We start from the raw sequence: 9,508 nt of genomic DNA, 5'->3' as shown, positions 1-9,508 counted from the left end.
ATAAGATATCCACCTCTTAAGCATCGCAAAGCTTTCTTCAGGCTTAGACTCAGGGGCAACATGCCCACCACCCTGCAATCGTACAAAACTACTTCACTTAACAACAATTATTCTCACTTCAAATGATAACACGCTGCAACAAAATTGGGTTTATAGAACACTCTCAATTTTTAAGCGTTCTAATAGACCTTTTTATATGACTTAATTTATAGGACCAAAAATATAAATTGTCATATCTAAAGGCGTTGTAATAAGTTTATAAGACGTTTTTTGACGTCGTAATAAGTTTTTTAGGACACTTTTATAAAACGTCCCATTAGCAACTTTATAGAACACTATTTGAAAAAATATCCTATAAAAACAAGTGTTCTATAAAAAAATGAGTTTATAGGACACTTTTGAGTTGCTAATGTAACATTTTGTATTAAAAATGTCCTGAAAAACTTGTTAAGACGCCAAAAAGCGTCATATAAACTTATTACAAACACGTTTAAATAGGACACTTAATATATTGGTCCTATAAGTTAAGTCCTAAAAAGTGGTTTATTGGGACGCTTAGAGATTCGGGGTGTCCTATAAAATCAAATTTGTTGTAGTAAGACGTAGGTTGCTTGCCTTCACAGTAGCGTATGTCATCATATTGGAATAACTCTCTGTATACCTATCCAAACACCATAACCCAACTTCAATGCATTTGATTAGATCATGGAAAAGAAACCAATTGTAACATGCATTACCCAGCAATTTGACCGCGAAGCTTCCACGATCGCCATCGATCAGTGACTGTGTAGTTGAGATCTTTTATCCGTGCTTGAGTTGATTGGTACGGAATAATCATATCATGATCACCACTGTTGTAACTTATAGAAGTTCAGTTACATGCTTCAACCTTTTTACCACAGATTACTACAACAAAATTGGGTTTATAGGACGCCCGCAATCTCGAATGTCCCAATAGACTGCTTTATAGGATCAAAATATAAAACGTTCTATCTAAAGGTGTTGTAATAAGTTTATATGACGCTTTTAGGCGTCTTAACAAGTTTTTGAGAACATTTTTAATACAAAGTGTCGCTTTTGCAACTTTATAGGATACTTTTGAGAAAGTGTCCTATAAACTCAATTTTTTATAGGACATTTGTTTTTCTAGGAAAATTTTTCAAATACTGTCCTATAAAGTTGCTAATGGGACCCTTTATATTAAAAGTGTCTTAAAAAACTTATTACGACGTCAAAAAAGGTCATATAAACTTATTACAACGCCTTTTAGATAGGACACTCTATTTTTTTGGTACTATAAACTAAATCCTATAAAGAGGTCTATTAGGACGCTTAGAATCTGGGAGTGTCCTATAAACCCGATTTTGTTGTAGTGACATCATTTTATGTTGTAAAAAAAGAAGATGACCTATATACGAGAGCGCGAAAACCCTTTTTGCTGAGGTTTAGATGATAAGTTCTAACGTCCTCCAGTATTTTGGTAAAACGTAAATCCGAACTACATCTTACCCAATGCCCTATGCTTCCCTGTGTTATCGTAGAATCTGTGAGCAACACTGCAATTCTATGGAGTAGTATAATATACAAGAATACCTTCTGAACATGAAGAACTTCTCTAACATTGGCATCATTAGCCCAATATTCGATTAGACTTTTCAGTTCATCCTGCATCCATAAAGCGTAGTTGTCACTACAACAAAATCGGGTTTATAGAACCCTCTCAAATCTCTAAGTGTCCTAATAGACCTCTTTATGACGTTTTTGACGTCGTAATAAGTTTTTTAGGACACTTTTAATATAAAGCGTCCAATTAACAACTTTATAGAATACTATTTGAAAAACTGTCCTATTAAAAACAAATGTCCTATAAAAAATTGAGTTTGTAGGACACTTTCTCAAATGTGTCCTATAAAGTTGCTAATGCGACATTTCGTATTAAAAATGTCCTAAAAAACTTGTTAAGACGTCCAAAAGTGTCATATAAATAACACCTTTAGATGAGACACTTTTTTATTTTGGTCCTATGTATTAAGTCCTATAAAGCGGTCTATTAGGGACATTACAACAAAATCGGGTTTATATGACACTCTCAATTTCTAAGCGTCCTAATAGTCCTCATTATAGGACTTCGTTTATAAGACCAAAAGAATAAAGTGTCATATCTAAAGACGTTGTAATAAGTTTATATGACGTTTTTTGACGCCGTAATAAGTGTTTTAGGACGCTTTTAATATAAAGCGTCCCATTAGCAACTTTAAATGACACTATTTGAAAAATTGTCATATTAAAAACAAATGTCCTATAAAAAATTGAGTTTGTAGGATACTTTCTCAAAAGTGTCTTATAAAGTTGCTAATGCGAAGCTTTGTATAAAAAATATCCTAAAAAACTTGCTAAGACGCCGAAAAACGTCATATAAACTTATTACAACACCTTTAGATGAGACGCTTTTTATTTTAATCCTATGAATTAAGTCGTATAAAGCGGTTTATTGGGACGCTAAGAGATTGGTGACAATACAACAAAATCGGGTTTATATGACGCTCTCAATTTCTAAGCGTCCTAATAGTCCTCATTATATGACTTAGTTTATAGGACCAAATAAATAAAATGTTCTATCTAAATGCGTTATAATAAGTTTTTATGACGTTTTTTGACGTCGTAATAAGTTTTTAGGACACTTTTAATATGAAGCATCTCATTAGCAACTTTATAGGACACTATTTGAAAAACTGTCCTATTAAAAACAAATGTCTTATAAAAAATTGAGTTTGTAGGACACTTTCTCAAAAGTGTCTTATAAAATTGCTAATGTGACACTTTGTATTAAAAATGTCCTAAAAACTTGTTAAGATGCCCAAAAACGTCATATAAATTTATTACAACACCTTTAGATAAGGCGCTTTATATTTTTGGTCCTATAAATTAAGTTCTATAAAGCGGTTTATTGAAACATTTAGAGATAGAGGCATCCTATAAACCCGATTTTGTTATAATAAGGATTAGAGAGTACAGAAACTTACGCGACAGTATAATGCAGAAAGAGGTTGTTGCTCTTTAAATTGCATTTCACTTGGCAGTTTGATTGGCAATGTAAAAGCACTACAATTTGGCTCCAAAATATGGGGTTTTTCTATCCCATCTATGCACTACAAGTAAGTTGATGGTTTAGTTTTCTGTTTCTTTTCTGTGTCTGTCAAGATCAATGTAAAAGAGTTAAAGAACCTGTTGGTATAACTCAAGATTTTTGCCGACATGCTACATTGTTGACGTTTATATATTCTGATCGATACTCTCCATGACGACTCTCGAGCAACGACTATACAGACATGGGCAATGAAGAGAATCAGATGTCAAAACACTACAACAAAATTGGGTTTATATGACGCCCCCAATCTCTAAGCATCCCAATAGACTGCTTTATAGGACTTAATTTATAGGACCAAAATATAAAGCGTCCTATCTAAAGGTGTTGTAATAAGTTTATATGACGCTTTTGGGCGTCTTAACAAGTTTTTTAAGACATTTTTAATAGAAAGTGTTGCATTAGCAACTTTATAGGACACTTTTGAGAAAGTGTCCTACAAACTCAATTTTTGTAGGACAGTTTTTCAAGTAGTGTCCTATAAAATTGCTAATGGGATGCTTTATGTTAAAAGTGTTCTAAAAAACTTATTACGACGTCAAAAAATGTCATATAAACTTATTACAACGCCTTTAGATAAGACATTTTATTTTTTTTGGTCCTCTAAACTAAGTCTTATAAAAAGGTCTATTAAGACGTTTAAAAATTGGGAGTGTCCTATAAACCTGATTTTATTGTAGTGAAATAATAAGCAAAACTAGGAGATAGCAGTCATAGAAATAGAACAAAAGTTCATATGAAATAAGTCCCATACCATTAGCGAAACGAATTTCAAAATTATTCTCATTTGGAAAGGTCCTGGGGTTACCAAGCACATAACCCTGTTGCACAAAACACATTTCTATCACACAATAAACTAAAGAACAATTTCATATGGAAGATTTTTCATTGTATTTTTTTTATTAAACTGGATATCCAACCCGCTATGCGAGCTGATTAATTCTAGGGCGACCACTTAGCAAATAGCCCGGAGTCACTGCATTTGAACCTCCGTGGCCACAAGGGGATTTTATTCCTTCTTGTATTTGAACCTGAAACCTCCTAGTACTTTTGACCTTTGGAGTTAAGCTCGAACCAATCAGACACCACCCTTGTGGTTGATTTTTTATTGTATTGAAGTGATGTGAAAGAAGATATGATGATATCTTATAAAATTTCAAAAACCAACACTACAACAAAATTGGGTTTATAGACCTCTTTATAGGACCAAAAAAATTAAAATGTCCTATCTAAAGGCGTTGAAATAAGTTTATATGACGTTTTTTGACGTCATAATAAGTTTTTTAGAACACTTTTAATATAAATTGTCTCATTAGCAACTTTATAGAACATTATTTGAAAAATTGTCCTATAAAAATTGAGTTTATTGGACATTTTCTCAAAAGTATCTTATAAAGTTGGTAATGCGACACTTTGTATTAAAAATGTCATAAAAAACTTGTTAAGATGCCCAAAAGCATCATATAAACTTATTACAACACATTTAGATATAACATTTTATATCCTATAAATTAATTCCTATAAAGCGGTCTATTGGGATGCTTAGAGATTGAGGGCGTCCTATAAATCCAATTTTGTTGTAGTGATATTTTAGATACAACAACTTTCACTACAACAAAATCGGGTTCATTGGACACTCTCAAATTGTAAGCGTCCTAATAGACCTCTTTATAGGACTTAGTTTATAGGACCAAAAAAATAAAGTGTCCTATCTAATGGTGTTGTATTAAGTTTATATGACGTTTTTTGATGTCGTAATAAGTTTTTTAAGACACTTTTAATATAAAACGTCCCATTATCAACTTTATAGGACACTATTTGAAAATATGTCCTATAAAAATAAGTGTCCTATAAAAAATTGAGTTTATTGGACAATTTCTCAAAAGTGTCCTATAAAGTTGCTAATGCGACACTTTGTATTAAAAATGTCCTTAAAAACTTGTTAAGACGTCCAAAAGTGTCGTATAAACTTATTACAACACATTTAGATAGTACGCTTTATATTTTGGTCCTATAAGTTAAGTCCTATAAAGCGATCTATTGTGACACTTAGAGATTAGGGGTGTTCTATAAACTCAATCTTGTTGTAGTGTTTTATGAAACTATATATATAATTTAATACAATTTTTACACTTTTCTCTTTAAAGTTTTCATGAATATAATTCCATCATTACAAAACAGATCGAAAGACTGTTGTGGGGACTGATAGTCAGGAATGTGGCTTTTATTATTTTGATGAAAACTATAATAGTGAGTCCTCTTCTTACTGTTAATGTTATAATGTTTTTTGCCTTATTTCTACTCAATTATGTCATAGTCGGCTTGGTCATCACAGTGACCAAGTTTTAAAGGTGCTAAAAGACCATTTGAAAATTGGAAACGAGGATTGTGGTTAGGTATAACGCACATATAATCGATAGCTCGTAATGTATGAGTCAGGTTTTTCATGATATAAGATTTGAGGTAATAGCAATAAACACCTTCATATTAATATTAAGGTGAGCCTCGTTGCCAACTTCGTTTCCTGCATACATTGCATGATACGACACGATACGTTATGGTAAATTTTCAAGTTCCCACATTCTTGTTATAATTAACGAATGGCGCCACGTTTGCATTTTAATTGATGTATGTATGCTAATAATACGAACAAAGAAAAGAGCAAAAAGGGTTACCATTTGATATCAGTTGTGCAATAACAGGGATTGGTTTTCCAGAGTACGATTCTCCTCCAATGTAGAAAGGGTTGGAAATGAACCCCGGATGACTTTTTAACCACTACAAAATGCTTCCATATGTAAACAAGACTTGCAAACACAAAAACCAATATATCTGAATTTCAATGTCACTATAATAAAATTGGGTTTATAGGACACCCCCAATTTTTAAGCGTCACAATAGACCGCTTTATATGACTTAATTTATAGGACCAAAATATAAAGCGTTTTATCTAAAGGTGTTGTAATAAGTTTATATGACGCTTTTGGACGTCTTAACAAGTTTTTTAGGACATTTTTAATATAAAATGTCGCATTAGCAACTTTATATGACACTTTTGAGAAAGTGTCCTATAAGCTCATTGTTTTATAGGACACTTGTTTTATAGGACGGTTTTTCAAATAGTGTCTTATAAAGTTGCTAATGGGACGCTTTATATTAAAAGTGTCCTAAAAAACTTATTATGACGTCAGAAAAATCATATAAACTTATTACAACGTCTTTAAATATGACATTTTAATTTTTTGGTTATATAAACTAAGTCCTATAAAAAGGTCTATTAAGATGCTTAAAATTTGGGAGTATCCTATAAACCCGATTTTGTTGTAGTGGTAGTATGCTCTTACTTTAATTCAACAGTAAGGCACACATCAACCTGTATTACTCTTGGATACATTGAGAAAGAAATTATCTTAAAAATGCATACCGACTTATTAGTTTTTGCTAACTTTGTTATTTTGAACAACACTACACTACACAAATTTGGGTTTATAGGACACCCATAATCTTTAAGCGTCCCAATACACCGCTTTATAAGACTTAATTTATTGAACCAAAATATAAAACGTCTTATCTAAAGGTGTTGTAATAGGTTTATATGATGCTTTTGGGCGTCTTAACAAGTTTTTTAGGACATTTTTAATACAAAGTGTCGCATTAGCAACTTTATATGACACTTTTGAGAAAATGTCCTATAAACTCATTTTTTTATAGGACAATTGTTTTTATAAGACATTTTTCAAATAGTGTCCTATAAAGTTGCTAATGGGACACTTTATATTAAAAGTGTCCTAAAAAACTTATTACAACGTCAAAAAACGTCATATACGTCTTTAGATTGGACGCTTTATTTTTTTTTGTCCTATAAACTAAGTCTTATAAAGAGATCTATTAGGATGCTTAGAAATTGGGAGTGTCCTATAAACCTGATTTTGTTGTAGTTGATACTTAGAACCATTAAAAGGAAGTTTTTTTTTTTGCCAAACAAGATTCAGTTCTTAATGATTCAAATGTTGCCTCTTAATGATTCAAATGTTTCCTCTTAATGGATCTAGTAAGAGGTAAACAAACAACATCTAACTTTGTTAATTTGAACAACACTACACTACAACAAAACTGGGTTTATAGGACGCCCCCAATTTTTAAGCGTCTCAATAGACCGCTTTATAGGACTTAACTTATACGACCAAAATATAAAGCGTTCTATCTAAAGGTGTTGTAATTTATATGACATTTTTGGACGTCTCAACAAGTTTTTTAGAACATTTTTAATACAAAGTGTCGCATTAGCAACTTTATCAAAAGTGTCATATAAACTCATTTTTTATAGGACACTTGTTTTTATAAGACAATTTTTCAAATAGTGTCATATAAAGATGCTAATGCGACGTTTTATATTAAAAGTGTCCTAAAAAACTTATTATGACATCAAAAAAGTCACATAAACTTATTACAACACCTTTAGATATGACACATTATTTTTTTGGTCATATAAACTAAGTCTTATAAATACGTCTATTAGGACGCTAAGAAATTTAGAGTGTTCTATAAACTCAATTTTGTTGTAGTGCGTTATTCTAATTTGTCGGATCTAACACGTACGTCACTGTCCATGAACATATCGAAACTTTACCTTTCTCATAAATTCATAGGCGTGGTTAGCGAGTTGAAGGTCATTAGAATGAGTGGCACGAGTCGTTCTCGCGTATGAGAATCCCGTACCAACAGGAATATCAAGAAATATTATGCTTGCCATATGCGCTAATTACAATGAAATTCCCACACTACAACAAAATCGGTTTTTTAGGACATTCTCAAATTCTAAGTGTCCTAATAGACCTCTTTATAGGACTTAGTTTTAGGACCAAAAAAATAAAGTGTCCTATCTAAAGGTGTTGTAATAAGTTTATATGACGTTTTTTGATGTCGTAATAAGTTTTTTAGGACAGTTTTAATATAGAGCGTCCCATTATCAACTTTATAGGACACTATTTGAAAAACTATCCTATAAAAACAAATGTCCTATAAAAAATTGAGTTTATATGACACTTTCTCAAAAGTGTCCTATAAAATTGATAATGAGACGTTTTATATTAAAAATATCCTAAAAAACTTATTACGACATTAAAAAATGTCATATAAACTTATTACAACACTTTTAGATAGGACAATTTATTTTTTTGGTCCTATAAACTAAGTCCTATAAAGAGGTCTATTAGGACACTTAGAATTTGTGAGTGTCATATAAAACCGATTTTGTTGTAGTGCCATACGTTAAATTATTTCTAACCTTTTCTGCAAATAGTATTTATTTTTAGATCTTTGTTTAATTTTAAGAGATAAATATAATAATCAAATACCTTATAAAGATTTAACATATGGAGAATTAATTAGTCAAATTAATAAAGAAGGATTAGCGATTTGTGCAAATCTAAAATTAAATGCTAAACTCAAAAAAGAAAGAATTTCAAGAAAACAAGAGTTAGGAGATTTTTGTGAACAATATGGTTTTGAACCACTTAAAACTCCCTCTTCAAAAAGAAAGAAACATTTTTCAAAACGAAGATATTCAAATAAACGATATTCTTCAAAATATAAATACGATAAGAAAATAGATTATAAAGATTATAAGAAGAATAAACCATATAAGAAAACTATAAAAAAGTCAAATTACAACAAAGATAAACAAAATGTTTCAAAAGATATAGTTATATGTTATAAATGTGGTAAAACAGGCCATATGGCAAGAGATTGTTATGTTAAGAAAAGAATTAGAGAATTAAATCTTTCAGATCAATTAACAGATAAGCTGAATAAATTATTTCTTAATGAAGATAGTTCTAGTGAATCTAGTTTATCTGATTACAATCAAAATGATTTAAATATTATAGAAAATAGTTCAACCTCGCCTAATTCAGATTCAGAATGTGAATAGATAGGTAATTGTACATGTAATCGAGTAAATGTAATCACAGACGAAGATAAAAGAATATTCGATCTATTAGAACAAATAACAGATCCAATAGTTAAGAAAGAAATATCTGACAAATTCTTTGATCTAAATAAACCCAAAGAACCTATAGTCCAAATAGAAGAATTTAATCTACAAGAAGTATTTTCAAGATTTAATAAACCAAAAGTAGCTAACGTTCAAGAGTTACAAGAAAAATTAAATAATGTAAAAACACAAATAAGATTAATTAAAGATAGATTATCTAAAGTAGAAAAAAATAATTCAAGATGAAAAATCTTCTGATAGTGAAGAATTGGATAACAAAAATAAAGTGGAAAATCCTACTGTTCATAAAATTTCAAAAAGAATCAATATACAAATATGGCATACAATTATAGAACTTTGTGTTAAGA

General features: G+C 30.6%; 1 pseudogene; it reads right to left on the bottom strand.

The window, feature by feature from the left end:
* Window positions 1-3: 3 nt before the first annotated feature.
* On the bottom strand, window positions 4-7,898 carry LOC112514745 (annotated as a pseudogene).
* Window positions 7,899-9,508: the final 1,610 nt, after the last annotated feature.

This window comes from Cynara cardunculus (genome assembly GCF_001531365.2).
Source record: "Cynara cardunculus var. scolymus isolate 2C chromosome LG 6, CcrdV1, whole genome shotgun sequence".
NCBI lineage: Eukaryota > Viridiplantae > Streptophyta > Magnoliopsida > Asterales > Asteraceae > Cynara > Cynara cardunculus.
This window is presented reverse-complemented; position numbering and strand designations above follow the sequence as displayed.